We start from the raw sequence: 13,614 nt of genomic DNA, 5'->3' as shown, positions 1-13,614 counted from the left end.
AACCGTTGGAGTACCAAACGACCTCTGAATGGCACGAAACTTGACAGGCGGTCTATCGGTGCTATACCAAGGCCACTTGACAAGCCTCGGGCCATTCCGAGAATATTTAACACCCGCTCACGAAGAGAGGCAAGAAGGGGACGCCGGATGACATAGGAGCGCCGGATTGCAAAACGGACAACGGGGAAAAGGCTCGGATGCATGAGACAAACACGTATGCAAAATGAAATGCACATGATGACATGACAAAAAGCAACAAGCAAGAAAATGACATGGCAACGACGGTGAATAACTGGCAGACACCTGGCGCATCAAAACTGGGGCGTTACAGCCCTGGTGGGTGCTACCCCCTTGGGGCACCCCCAGGTGCTTCCTTGGCCCACTGGATGTCTTCTGGACCAAAAGAATCCTCAAGAAGTTTCACTGCGTTTGGACTCCATTTGATATTGATTTCCTGCGATGTAAAAAAACATGCAGAAAACAGCAACTGGCATTGGGCACTATGTCAATAGGTTAGTACCAAAAAATGATATAAAATGACTATAAAATGATTGTAAAAGATCCAGGAACGATAATATAACATCATGGAACAATAAAAAATTATAGTACGTTGGAGATGTATCACTCATCTTGTTCCTCATTTCTTCAAGAAAACCCCAACGCGCTTCTTCCATTGTTCTTCTCTCCCAAGGAAGGAAAGGTGAATGCATCAATGGTAGTAGTAATGCCTATTTGGGCCGTCACCAAACCCATAGAAATGGCAACCCTTGGGGGTGGTCACTGAACCCGTACACTTTGAAAACGCTTGGAGGCGGTCATCGAAACTCGTGCAATTGCTCGGGGCAATCTCCACAACCTAATTGGAGACCCTGATGCAAGCCCGGAGCATTACAACACAATGATTTAGCTCCGAGACACCACCAACCGTCTAGGGCGCCCAAGCACCCAAGAGGAACAAGCTCTAGGTTACCAAGAACCCAAGAGTAATAAGCTTCTCAAATTTTCAATTCCACGTATCACTGTGAAGAACTCAAACTGATGCAAAAATTGCAATTGCAAGGGCACACGGAGTGCACAAGTCCTTCACTCTCAAATTCCACCAAAGCAACGAAAGATATGGAGGAACATGAGAGGAAGAACAAGAAGGAGATCACAAAGAACTCCAAGATCTAGATCCAAAGGGTTCTCCTCACATTGAGGATGAAGTGATTGGTGGAAACGTAGATCTAGATCTCCTCTCTGTTTTCCCTCAAGAACTAGCAAGAATTATAGGAGGGATTGAGAGATAGCAAGCTTGAAGAAGGTCAACAATGAGGGTAAAACACGAGCTCAAGATATAGAGACCATTAGGGAAGAAGGCCCCCTTAAATAGGCACCCTAAATCCAACCGTTATGCCGACTAGTCATGTACCACTTGGGGGAGCGGTACTACCGCTTAGCATGACCAAAACAGCCCAACGAGACAAAAAACATGAATAGTAGATCCGCCACAGAGGTAGTAACGCTTGGGGGATATGTAGTACCGCTTGAGAGGTAGTACCGCTCGGGGGAGGAGTACTACCGCTCTCTACTACCGTTCTACTATCACTCAAGCAGATTGGGTAATCGAAGCATAAAATTAAGCAGAAGTGGAAGCGGTACTGATCAACGGAAGTATCGCCTAAGCGATAGTACTGCTCGGGGGAGAGGTACTACCGCTTGAGAGGTACTACCGCTTGAGAGGTACTACCGCTCTCAACTATACCGCTCTACTACCGCTCAAGCTGAAAAACTGCTCAAGCAAAATAGAAGGGTGCAACAAGACCAAAACTGCCATAACTTTTGCAAACAAACTCTAATTTCTATGAACTCAAGCTTGATAGAAAGCTAACGACAAGAGTTGCCAAATCACGATCGGAAAACTTCAAAAGCGGCAACAAATATTATTCCTATGATATAGAGATGTGAAACCTCCATGAGTGAAGGACCGACATAAACTCCAACACTGAAAACATCATAGAAGATGCATATGAACTCTATTTTCAATGAACTCGAGCTTGTCATGAAGATGGCCATCAGCTCTAAAAATCCCAAAGAGAAACACTAAATAAGAACGAAGAAAGATGATAAAAGGATGAAATTGTTTGAGCTCTCCACAAACGATACGATCGAGCTACTCACTTGAGAGCCCCCCTTGATAGTACGACAATCGATCCTATAACCCGGTCTCCCAACTACCACCATGAGACTAGCAAAATAGAAAAACTATCAAGGGCAAACATTTGCCTTGGACAAAGTACACTTGAGCTAGATGATGACGATCTTGACTTCCTCAAGTTGGACCACCTTTCTTGATTGCGTTGGCTTGATGAAGACAAGTAGATTGCCCCCCATACTCCACTATGGGTGAGCCATTCTTCGACACATCTTCAAAAGTCCATTGTCACCACAATGGACGACAAGCTTCAAGCATATGACCTCTTCGTGATGCTCCACTTGAACTTGCACACCGCAATCTTGATGATGATCACCACTTGATGTCATCCTCCATGGGTTGTATGAGATATTTCTATTGACGCAAGCCCATGGAAATGTACCTAACCCCACAAAGAACTCTCACGTAGAACATGGGCTAGTAAACAGAGTGTAATGGACAATGCTTACCAGGCCATGGGATCACTTGATCCCTTTTGGTACGTCTTCTACGCTTTGTGTGTTGATCAACCTTGTATCAAGAAATGCCTATGGACAAATCCTACAGATATAACTCAAGGCAACAATTAGTCCACAGAAAATATCATAAATTACCAAAACAAAACATGGGGCACCACAAGTTCTTTCATCCCATATAAAAGAGGGCACACAACAAAATACTTTTTACTGTCGCAAATTTCTGTCCTCGTGAGATCCCATCCGGAGACATGATCTCGTACTCTGCTGGAGGGGGATTCAATCACGGAGGGCCTATTGAACCTTGCCGCCCTTCGGATGATGTGTGAGTAGTTTACCACAGACCTACAGGTCCATAGCTAGTAGTTAGATGGCTTCTTATCTCTCTTTGATCTTCAATACAATGTTCTCCTTGATGTTCTTGGAGATCTATTCGATGTAATCTTCTTTTGCGGTGCGTTTGTTGATATCCGATGAATTGTTGGTTTATGATCATATTATGTATGAATATTATTTGAGCCTTCTCTGAACTCTTTTATGCATGATTAAGATAGCTTTGTATTTCTCTATGATCTATTTATTTGGTTTGGCCAACTAGATTGATTTTCTTGCAATGGGAGAGGTGCTATGTAATGGGTTCAATCTTGCGGTGCTCAATCCCAGTGACAGAAAGGGAAATGACACATATTTGTATTGTTTCCATTAAGGTTAAAAAGGTGGGGTTTATTCATATTAATTGGATCTATCCCTCTACATCATGTCATCTTTCTTAAGGTGTTACTCTGTTCTTATTAACTCAATATACTAGATGCATGCTGGATAACGGTCCATGTGTGGAGTAATAGTAGTAGATGCAGGCAGGAGTCGGTCGACTTGTCACGGACGTGATGCCTATATTCATGATCATGGCCTTAGATGTCGTCATAATTATTCGTGTTTCTATCAATTGCTCAACAGTAATTGGTCTACCCACCATATGCATTCTTTCAGGAGAAGCCTTTAGTGAAACATATGGCCCCCGGGTCTATTCTTATCATATTATTTTTAGATTTATAAAACCGAAAACCCAAAAATACCTTACTGCCATTTATTTACCTTTATTTTCTTTTGCACCTCTATTAATCTTCTATACCTATCTCTATAATATATTATCCTTGCAAGTAACCGTGAAGGGATTGACAACCCCTTTATCGCATTGGGTGCAAGTATTTGTTTGTTTGTGTAGGTGCTATCATTGGAGACTTGTGTGTTCCTCCTACTGGATTGATACCTTGGTTTTTAACTGAGGGATACTTTTCTCTAACTTGTTGCATCACCCTTTCCTCTTCAAGGGAAAACCAACGCAAGCTCAAGAAGTAGCATTGGCCCGCTACCGCCTCTACTGACCGGGTCAGGAGCCCATGGTGAGCTGCCCCATTGCCCAGATCTAGTTCAGCCCGGTGCACATTCTGCTATATTGCGCTCAGTGCATAGTATAGTCCTAGAGTTCCAAATTTGGCCTGATACATTTTCCTTCTACATTGGACGAATTATCTATTTACCGAGGACATTACTATTTTACGGAAAACCCTCATTGTTCATGCAAACCATAACTCACAGACCGTGCATCAGAATAAACAAATTATATATGTAAAATGATTAGAATTTTGCATAGATTAATAATGTGCAACTTTCATCCATGTTAAAATAGTTAAAATTGATGTTTGCCTTAATTTGCATAAATGACATGCTAAAATGGTTTATTTCATGACTAAATAATTGTAGCTTAGCATTAAATAAACTACATATGTAAATTGTCTAGAAAAATATGTAGATTAACATGGTGCCCTTTACTTTGCTGCTTACCAAAATTAAAGTTGTGTTTTAGGAAGAACAGTAGCAAATTTGAAAATTACATATGGGGATTTTCCAGAATTGTTGTGTGTTGTTTTCGACCTCAATTAAATTGCCTAGGTAGGTAGATTAATTATGCTTTAGCTCTTTCCATGTTAACCAACATTTAATCTTCTCATGTACATAAACAGGAGAGAACTAAATAAATTAATGTGGTATTTCATTAATATGCAACTTGTTGCATATTGAGCTCCACTTAATATGTAGTATTTGATTGTTGCACTTTGCCATGCCATGACTTATTAAACCAGACATGCATCATACTTGATTGTGCATCGTGCCATGACTATGCTTGGTTGTTTACCATGTTGTTTGCTTCTTTATGGTTGTGTTTCTTCTCGATAGTTCCTGGTAATGTTGCGGTTGTGAGGATTATCTTGACTATGTTGGTTCGTCTACTTCATGGACTCAATCTTCTTCCTACGGGGATTTCAGGAAAGATGACCATTACCTTGGATATAACTACAATCTTTGCTTTGCTAGTTGTCTCGATCCTATCGCTATGTCTTGCTACCTACCACTTGTTTGTGACCCTCTAAAATTGTAACCCCCTCTATCTTAGCAAACCATTGTTTGGCTATGTTACCGCTTTGCTCAGCCCCTCTTATAGCGTTGCTACTTGCAGGTGTAGTTGCACGTTGTTTCATGTTGGTACATGGATATCATGGGATATCACAATATCTCTTATTTAATTAATGCACCTATATACTTGGTAATGGGTGGTAGGCTTGGCCTTTTCCATGGTGTTTTGTTCCACTCATGCCGCCTAGTTTCCGTCATAAGGGTGTTATGTTCCTTGATGAGCGCTCCTAACATGTGTAGGTATTATGGGGACCCCCTAACTATTTGCTTCATCTAAAACTTCTCCAGCAGGGCCCAACTTTTGTTTTACCGTTTGCCTAATAACAACTTAAAATGTGCATAGGGAATGGAAGCACCCGAAGATAATTAATCAACAACCCGGGACAGTGCTCCTCATGAGTGTTGGCCTAAACTGGGCGATGTCCAGCACTCCCTGGGCAACCAGGGTCTCAGCCAATCCAAAGTTTGGCCCATCCGGTGTGCCCTAAGAACGAGATACGCGCAGCTCCTCGGGATTGTCAGTACACCGGGATGTCTTGTTGGTTTAGTTTTACCTTTGCTTGAGTGGCTTGTCCACCGGGATTCCTTATCTTTAGCATCGTGTTATCATGGTGTGAGGATGTTCCATCGGATGCGCATGGTAATTTATCATGGGCCACTTGGAGCACCCTTGCAGGGTTAAATCTTTTCAGAAGCCATGACCGCGGTTATGTGGCGACTTGGAAATTTATAATACCTCGTCGTGGAGAATTTGACACTAAACTTCAAATAAATCACACCAACTGCGTGTGTAACCGTGACCGTCTCTTTCCGAGGGAGTTCGAGAACAAAACATGGTGGGGTTATGTTTGACTCGTAAGTAGTGCAGGTTCACTTCTTCATCACTGCTAGTTGCGACCATTATGCGTAGTTCACTCTTCTTACTCTTGTACTCGTAAGTTTGCCACCATACAAATGCTTAGTGCTTGATGCAACCTCACCACTTAATCATTCCATAACAATTAAGCTTTGCTAGTTTTGATACCCATGGTAATGGGATTGCCAAGTCCTCGTGGCTCACAGATTACTACAACAACAGGTGCAAGTTCTGGTAAAAGCGATGCTTTGATGTTAGAGCGATGAATGCTTACTTTTGAAGTTCTTCTTCTGCTTCTGCCTCTTCATCCATCATAGGATGGGTTTCGGGTTGAGAACTTGGGATTAGCAGGGTGCATGTCGTTCTTGTTTCTCGTTTGATTTCATCCGTAGATGGATCTTGCTCTTTTGTATGATGATTGCTAAGAATTGATGTATTCATGTATCATGTTTTAGCTTGTGGCGAGTGTAAGCCTTTATCTGGTATTTTTTATTTGGTACATGGTATGTTGTAATGATATCCACCTTGCTATGCGCTCGAAATGAGAATCTGCCCAAATCATGAATTCATCACGTGATCGGGGTAGAATGGCATCTTAGGCGTTACAAGTTGGTATCATAGCCTTACCGACCATAGGAGCCCCCTTGGTTGATCGAATTGTTGCCATTGTCGAGTCTAGAAAAAAACTATTTTGAGTGTAGTCATATATCAGAGAGTAGGAATTATTTTTACTCCTTATCCCCTTTGTCACTCTAGTGAGGATTTGTGATGTAGGTGTTTTGATTCCATTACTCTTCTCACTCTAATTTTTTAGGATCAATCAGGTACTGTTGGAATCCCTGCGATATCAGTGTGACGGAATTCTATCTTGGTGCCTCCTGTCTGACTTGATTTCTTCCGTGGAGTTGAGATACAAGGGGTTCTTGTCACATGCGCTATCGTTTTAGTTCTGCAATACCAGAGGACGCCCACATAAAAAGGTTTCTATACTCTTAGTGGTGAGATAACCATGCAGTACTAGGGAGTGCGGTCAGGAGTACTGCCATGACTAGTATAGTTGTTGTTTTTTCTAAGGTCTGAGGTACACGAGTTTCCTAGGTTTTCTTGGTTATGTGTTGACGGATGTGATACATTTGGAGCATAGAATTATGCTAGGAGTTGTGTGTTAATTTTTGCTACTTGTATCCGTTGGACCAGATTGCATAACTAGAAAATTGCGGGAGTTCTTAGGTGGGAATTCAAGTAGTTACCTAGGCTTATCCTTCCAACAAATGCATGACTGTGTTATGTATTTGTGTCTGGCTTATTTTGTAAGTCAAATCTTTTGTTTTGTTTTGCTTGTGGTATTCGAGTTGCTTTGATGTCAAGCGTTGATTCCATACCTTTTTCCTAAGCAGTGTTCTCATATTTCTCTTGGAGTGCTACTCCTTATTCTTTATTGAGATTGCCATGACAATTCTTTTCCAACTAGAGTGCATCTCTTCAAATTAATCATATCTCTTCAACATTTGCAAGATCAATTCTCCATTTCTCAATGGTGTTTGTTCCATCCGTCCCATGTTGTCTTTGTTTTTCCCACCCTCCTGCCCTTTTTCTTCAAGGAGTCTGAAATCTCAAATCATGTATCCATTTTATTCATGTGAAGTTTCTTCATTCTTTCCTTCAATGTTCTTAGGCGGCGATTCCTCGTGAAGATACTCAAGAGCTATAAGTTTATCATTCTTCGTTTTCTTTTCTTCTTTGATGGACTAAATTCAAGCTTTGATGTTGATCATATCTCCTTGGTGTAATTTCTTATCCAAGACTCTTCTTTTCACCTCTCTTTGTTCATATCCCGAGTGTAGAAGACATCTCAGAAGATTCGTGTTTCCATTGAAGATCCGTTCAGGCTATTCCGGGGTTGTTACCTCATTCAAGCCATTTAAATCAACCGGTGCATTATCTTTCTAAGCAATCATTTCAACAGTGTTTCTTTTGAGCGAGCCCTAACACGCATGTCTTTTCCGAAGATCTTACCCGACTCTTCTAAGTTTTACAAAGTTATTCTCAAATTATTTTCAAAGTTTGACATCAGAATGAAATAACTCTCAGTAATATGCCTTCTCCATGATCGCTTTCAAATACTTTTCATCTTTGGCTCAACCTTTCTATTCTACACTCACAAGTTCTTCATGGTGGCCCTTGTCATTGTTCTCAGCGTTGAAGACCGAAGAAGAGTTTTCCTCCAAATCTTGGTCCGTTCTCATGAAGATTCGTGGTGCAAGCTTGATGCTATCCTCTCAATTGTTTCGGGTCATGAGAAATTCTTTTCATGACCGTCCGAAATCCTTTTCATGAGTTGTTTTTGTTTTGATCTAAGGCCATCATTTCAGAAGAATTTATTCATTCTCAATTTTCAGCTCTCGTTCTCCATCTCTTCCAGTGCGCTGTTCAAGTATTCGTTAAATCAACTCGTGATCTGTTTGTTCTCTTATATCTAAATTCCCTCAAGTGTCTTCATTTGTTTTCTAATTCTTTCCAGCGAAGCATTCTTTTCTTCGTTCGTTTTCAATTCTTATGGTGGTTCGTTCAACATTCCTCCTCCTTTATTATTGTATCATTTCATTCATTAGTTCTTACCAAATCCTACCAGTGGTCCATTGAGTTTGTGCTATATCTTTCTTTAATATTTTCAAGAAGAATAAGTGGATGCCAGATCCATTACTTGTCATCAGTTTAATTTCATGAAGGATAAGCACAACATAAACCTTATTCTTGTTCCCCAAAGTGAGTTAATTCCTTCTTCAAGAGTTTGATCATGATGAGTAAATTATAAATCCCAAGTGTTTCATTTTTTCTTTCCATAGTTGCAACTTTTCTTGGCGATCTCGCCACAAAGCTTATTCGTAAAGGTGTCAAAGGAAATCGGTGCATGGCTTCATCTTGTTCATTTCAACTTGCAATTTTTTCCATCATCCTTCTCTTTTCGGATTTCTTCAGAGGTTCATCGTGGTGGTGCGTCACAAATTTCTTTCATTCTTGAAGTGTTCTTCAAGATTCTTGTTGGAGGAACTCAAGTATTCTTCTTCTTGCATTTCAAAGTGCAATTCATTCTCTTTAATCGTTTGAAGTGGAGTTTTGCATCCTTTCATTCCTCTCAAGCTAGCAATTGTTTCCGTTAGTGGCAGAATTTCACCTCTAGTTTTGAGATGTTTCCATAAGCCCACGAGGAGCATATCATTTGATTGTTGTTCATCAACAACTCCGTTCAAGCCTTTCTCCTAAGGATGCTCTTTCAAGGTCGCTTGTGGTAGAAGATATTGTTGTCTTATCCATTCTTTTCATTTTATTCTTCCTTTTGTTCCAGAGGCATTGCATTGTTGGTCTCATCAAGTATCATCCCGCCTTGTCATCCTCATGTTAAATTCCTTCACTTTTCAATCTGAGTGTTGTAAAAATTCTTTCGTTCTTATTCCTTCTCTATCTCATTTTAACCAGAGTGGTTTCAAAGTCTATCTTCTCCCTTAAGCTATTGGTTCTCGTCGGATTCCTTGTTCCTCTTGTCCAACCGACTGTTTACAATCTGGTTCATTGTCACGCCCAATATGCGATACTATCCTAAAGAGACTCAAAGGTCCCACCAAGGATAGAACCGCATATTGAAACGCTTTTGCAAGGTGGATATCATTACATCAACATTACATAATAGATGGGGATACATACATAAGGCATACAATGCCACATGAATACACCATCATCTTACATAAGAGCACCATCCGACTACGGATGAAACACAAACAGAAACTCAAACGACATCCACCCTGCTAGCCCAGGCTGCCGACCTGAAACCTATCCCCTGATCGAAGAAAAAGCAGAAGAAGAACTCAATGCAAGCAAGCATTGCTCTCGCGTCATGATCATCGCACAACCTGTACCTACAACTGATGTTGTAGTAATCTGTGAGCCATGAGGACTCAGCAATCCCATTACCATGGGTATCAAGACTAGCAAAGCTTAAAGGGGAAGGTAGGGGTAAAGTGGTGAGGCTGCAGCAGCGACTAAGCATATATGGTGGCTAACATACGCAATTAAGTGCGAGAAGAGAGCAAATGGAACGGTCATGAAGCTAGCAATGATCAAGAAGTGATCCTGAACTCCTACTTACGTCAATCATAACCCAAAACTGTGTTCACTTCCCGGACTCCGCCGAAAAGAGACCATCACGGCTACACACACGGTTGATGCGTTTTAATTCGGATCTGGTGTCAAGTTATCTACAACCGGACATTAACAAATTCCCATCTGCCCATAACCGTAGGCACGGCTTTCGAAAGATTAAACCCTGCAGGGGTATCCCAACTTAGCCCATGATAAGCTCTCGCGATCAACGAAGGATATACCTTCTCCCAGGAAGACCCGATCAGACTCGGAATCCCGATTTACAAGACATTTCGACAATGGTAAAACAAGACCAGCAAAGCCTCGCGCTGTGCCGACAAATCTCGATAGGAGCTGCGCATATCTTGTTCTCAGGGCACACCGGATGAGCCAGACATCGGGTTGGCATAGACCCTGGTTGCCCAGGGCCGCCGGACATCGCTTGGTTTGGACCAGCACTTGGAGAAGCACTGGCCCGGGGGGGGTAAAAATAAAGATGACCCTCGAGAGCGCGACTCCCAAGGGAAAAAGGGCTAGGTGAGGCAAATGGTAAAACCAAGATTGGGCCTTGCTGGAGGAGTTTTATTCAAAGAGAACTGTCAAGGGGGTCCATAAATCACCCAACCGCGTAAGGAACACAAAATCCGGGAACATAACACCGGTATGACGGAAACTAGGGCGGCAAGAGTGGAACAAAACACCAGGCATAAGGCCGAGTCTTCCACCCTTTACCAAGTATATAGATGCATTAATAATATAAAAGATATTGTGATATCCCAACCAAAATCCTATCCACCATGGAGCAATCTTCAACTTCACCTGCAACTAACAACGGTATAAGAGGGGCTGAGCAAAAGTGGTAACATAGCCAAGCAATGGTTTGCTAGGAAGGGTGTCAAAGGTTAGAGGTTCATGGCAATTTGGGAGGCTTGAAGAACAAGTGAATAGGTAGCGCAGCATAGCGATAGAACGAAGCAACTAGCATAGCAATATAGTAGTGAGATCCAGGGTAGCGGTCATCTTGCCTGAAATCCCGCAAGGAAGAAGAACGAGTCCATGAAGAAGATGAAGCCACGAAGATGAACCAAGCGTAGACGAACGAATCCTCACGATCGCAACGAAACGGGAACTATCGAGAAGAAGCACACAACATGGTAAACACACCACACATGAACATGACATGATGCACAACAAACATGATGCATGACAAATCTAGATGAGGCTACTCATGGCAAGAGATGATGCAAACAAGAGCAACACATCAAGGCGAGTTTAAATGAGGCCGGGAACAACATATAACAATTCCGGTAAGTTCTCATATGCAAATTTCGAAGTTGGTCCAGATCTGAATAAACCTTATGTTCAAGTTGTTAAACAGCAAGTTAAGATGCACAAGGAAGATCTACACGCGATTCTAGTCAAGTTACATATAAAGTTCATTAGATTCGGAGCTACGGCCTAGAAGATATGAGCAAAACAAGTTAAACATGGCATTGATGCAAAATGCATACAAACATCAAGCAAACACCTCAAAACATGAATGCAACATGATAATATGAAACTACATGCAGAATAAAGCAAGTTTCATATAGAGCACCCTCAAAACGGAGCAACGGTGCAACACACACACTATACAAGTCATAACAATCTGCCCAAAACAGCAACTAGGCATATTGCAAGCATCAAAACCACATGCTATAGTACCACAATAAGAAAACAAAAGGCATGGACATAATGTACAGGTAAAGCATAACAAAACATGAACACTGAGTTATCTCCAGAAATCACTAGAACATGCTCAAACACACATGGCAAAATTGCAAATAATAACAATTCAGACTTTGCAAAAAATAATATCAGGTTGCAATGTTTAGAGCTATCAAACAACATGTTACAGGCACTTATCATGGACAATAAAGTCATGTCATGAACCTACTAATTGCATAGAACAAAAGTCCTTTACTGACCAAGAGCCAAAAAGGATCGGAAGATATGATGGCACCCATGTAAACATGGAAAGTTATATGACAGATTCATACATGGCAGGAATAACAATAAGTAGGCATGTTGGTGAGCTTGTACCACTCACCACAGAGCAATACATGGCATGGCAAGGCAATAAACAGTAAGAAGACATGTTTATGAAGCTAAGCATGGAAAGATCAAGTTCATAGGGTGCATGGATCACTAGCAAAACACATGGCAAAACCGAACTCAATGTTAACAGGCTGACAGCAACATTATTTAGCAAATTTGGAGCAAGAGTACAACACGTTACAGTAACCTATAATTGCAACCAGGGGCATGGATGGATAGAGCATGACATGTAGAACAAAACATCCTTAGTGAACATCTCCAGATTATGCATAGAATGACTTGTAGCAGCAGGTTTATATAGCATCACAAAATAACAGATTCAGCCTAGCAAAACAGTAACAGCAAGTACCCTACTTAACAAGCTTGATTCACTCACCACAAATCATTTCATGACAAGATAAGCATAGAATCATCAAAAGACATGTTTATGAAACTAACCAAGGCAAGAACAAGTTCATATCATGCAAGGATCAACTACAACAACCTTGGAAAAATTGAATAACATGTAAATAATCTGTCAGGAAACATTTTATAGCAAAAGTAGAGCAAGAAAATGACATTCTAGACTACTCCATAATTGCAAACAGGGGCATTAATGGCTAGAGAAAAACCATATGTTCAGAACATCCTTACTGAAGTATCTCAAAATATGCTTGGATCTCTCTCTAGCATCAAGATTACATGGCATAAAAATAACAGCAGAACAGGGACTGAAATCAGCAACATCACGAAGCCTAGTTTGCATGCTTGTGCTAGTCACCACATTGATCAAAAAAATACATGGCAAGCACCTCTGTAGAGATGGCATGATGTAGCACAAAACACATGTAGACATCAACCTCATAGGATGCACACATCAAACATGGAAAAAATGACAAATAAACATGTTCTGATAACAGACAGCAGACAACATTATATAGCACTCTTGCAATGATGATTCAGGCATCAAGATAAGCTCAAATGAACATGGTGCAATGGAATGGAATGTAGAGCATCTCACAACGAACATTTTGATATATTATGCACGTTAAACGGAGCAGTATGCATGTAGTTATGATGCAATGAACAGGAGCTAAAAATATGCAAAACTCAGGGACTTCGGCAAAATTCGGGGTCAACCTCAGATCTGCACGGATATTGATGCGGCGGCGGATCTCACCGGAACTTCGCCAGAGTTGGAGGAGAGGCGGCCGGCGAGGTCGGGGAAGCTCGCTGGAGGAGGGGACGGCTGGATCCGGCCCTCCCGTGGCCGGATCTGGCGGGGGGCGAAGGAGAGGAGGCGCGGGGGCGAGGGGCGGTGAACTTCGGCCGGCGGCGGGGATCCGCGGTGGCGGACGGAGGCGCGGGTCGGCGGCCAAAGATGGCGCCAGGCGGAGGCGGCGGACGGGCGGCCGGCTGCG

This window comes from Triticum dicoccoides, chromosome 4B, assembly GCF_002162155.2.
Source record: "Triticum dicoccoides isolate Atlit2015 ecotype Zavitan chromosome 4B, WEW_v2.0, whole genome shotgun sequence".
NCBI classification, from domain to species: Eukaryota; Viridiplantae; Streptophyta; class Magnoliopsida; order Poales; family Poaceae; genus Triticum; species Triticum dicoccoides.
The sequence above is the reverse complement of the archived record's forward strand: the minus strand, read 5'-3'. Positions refer to the sequence as shown.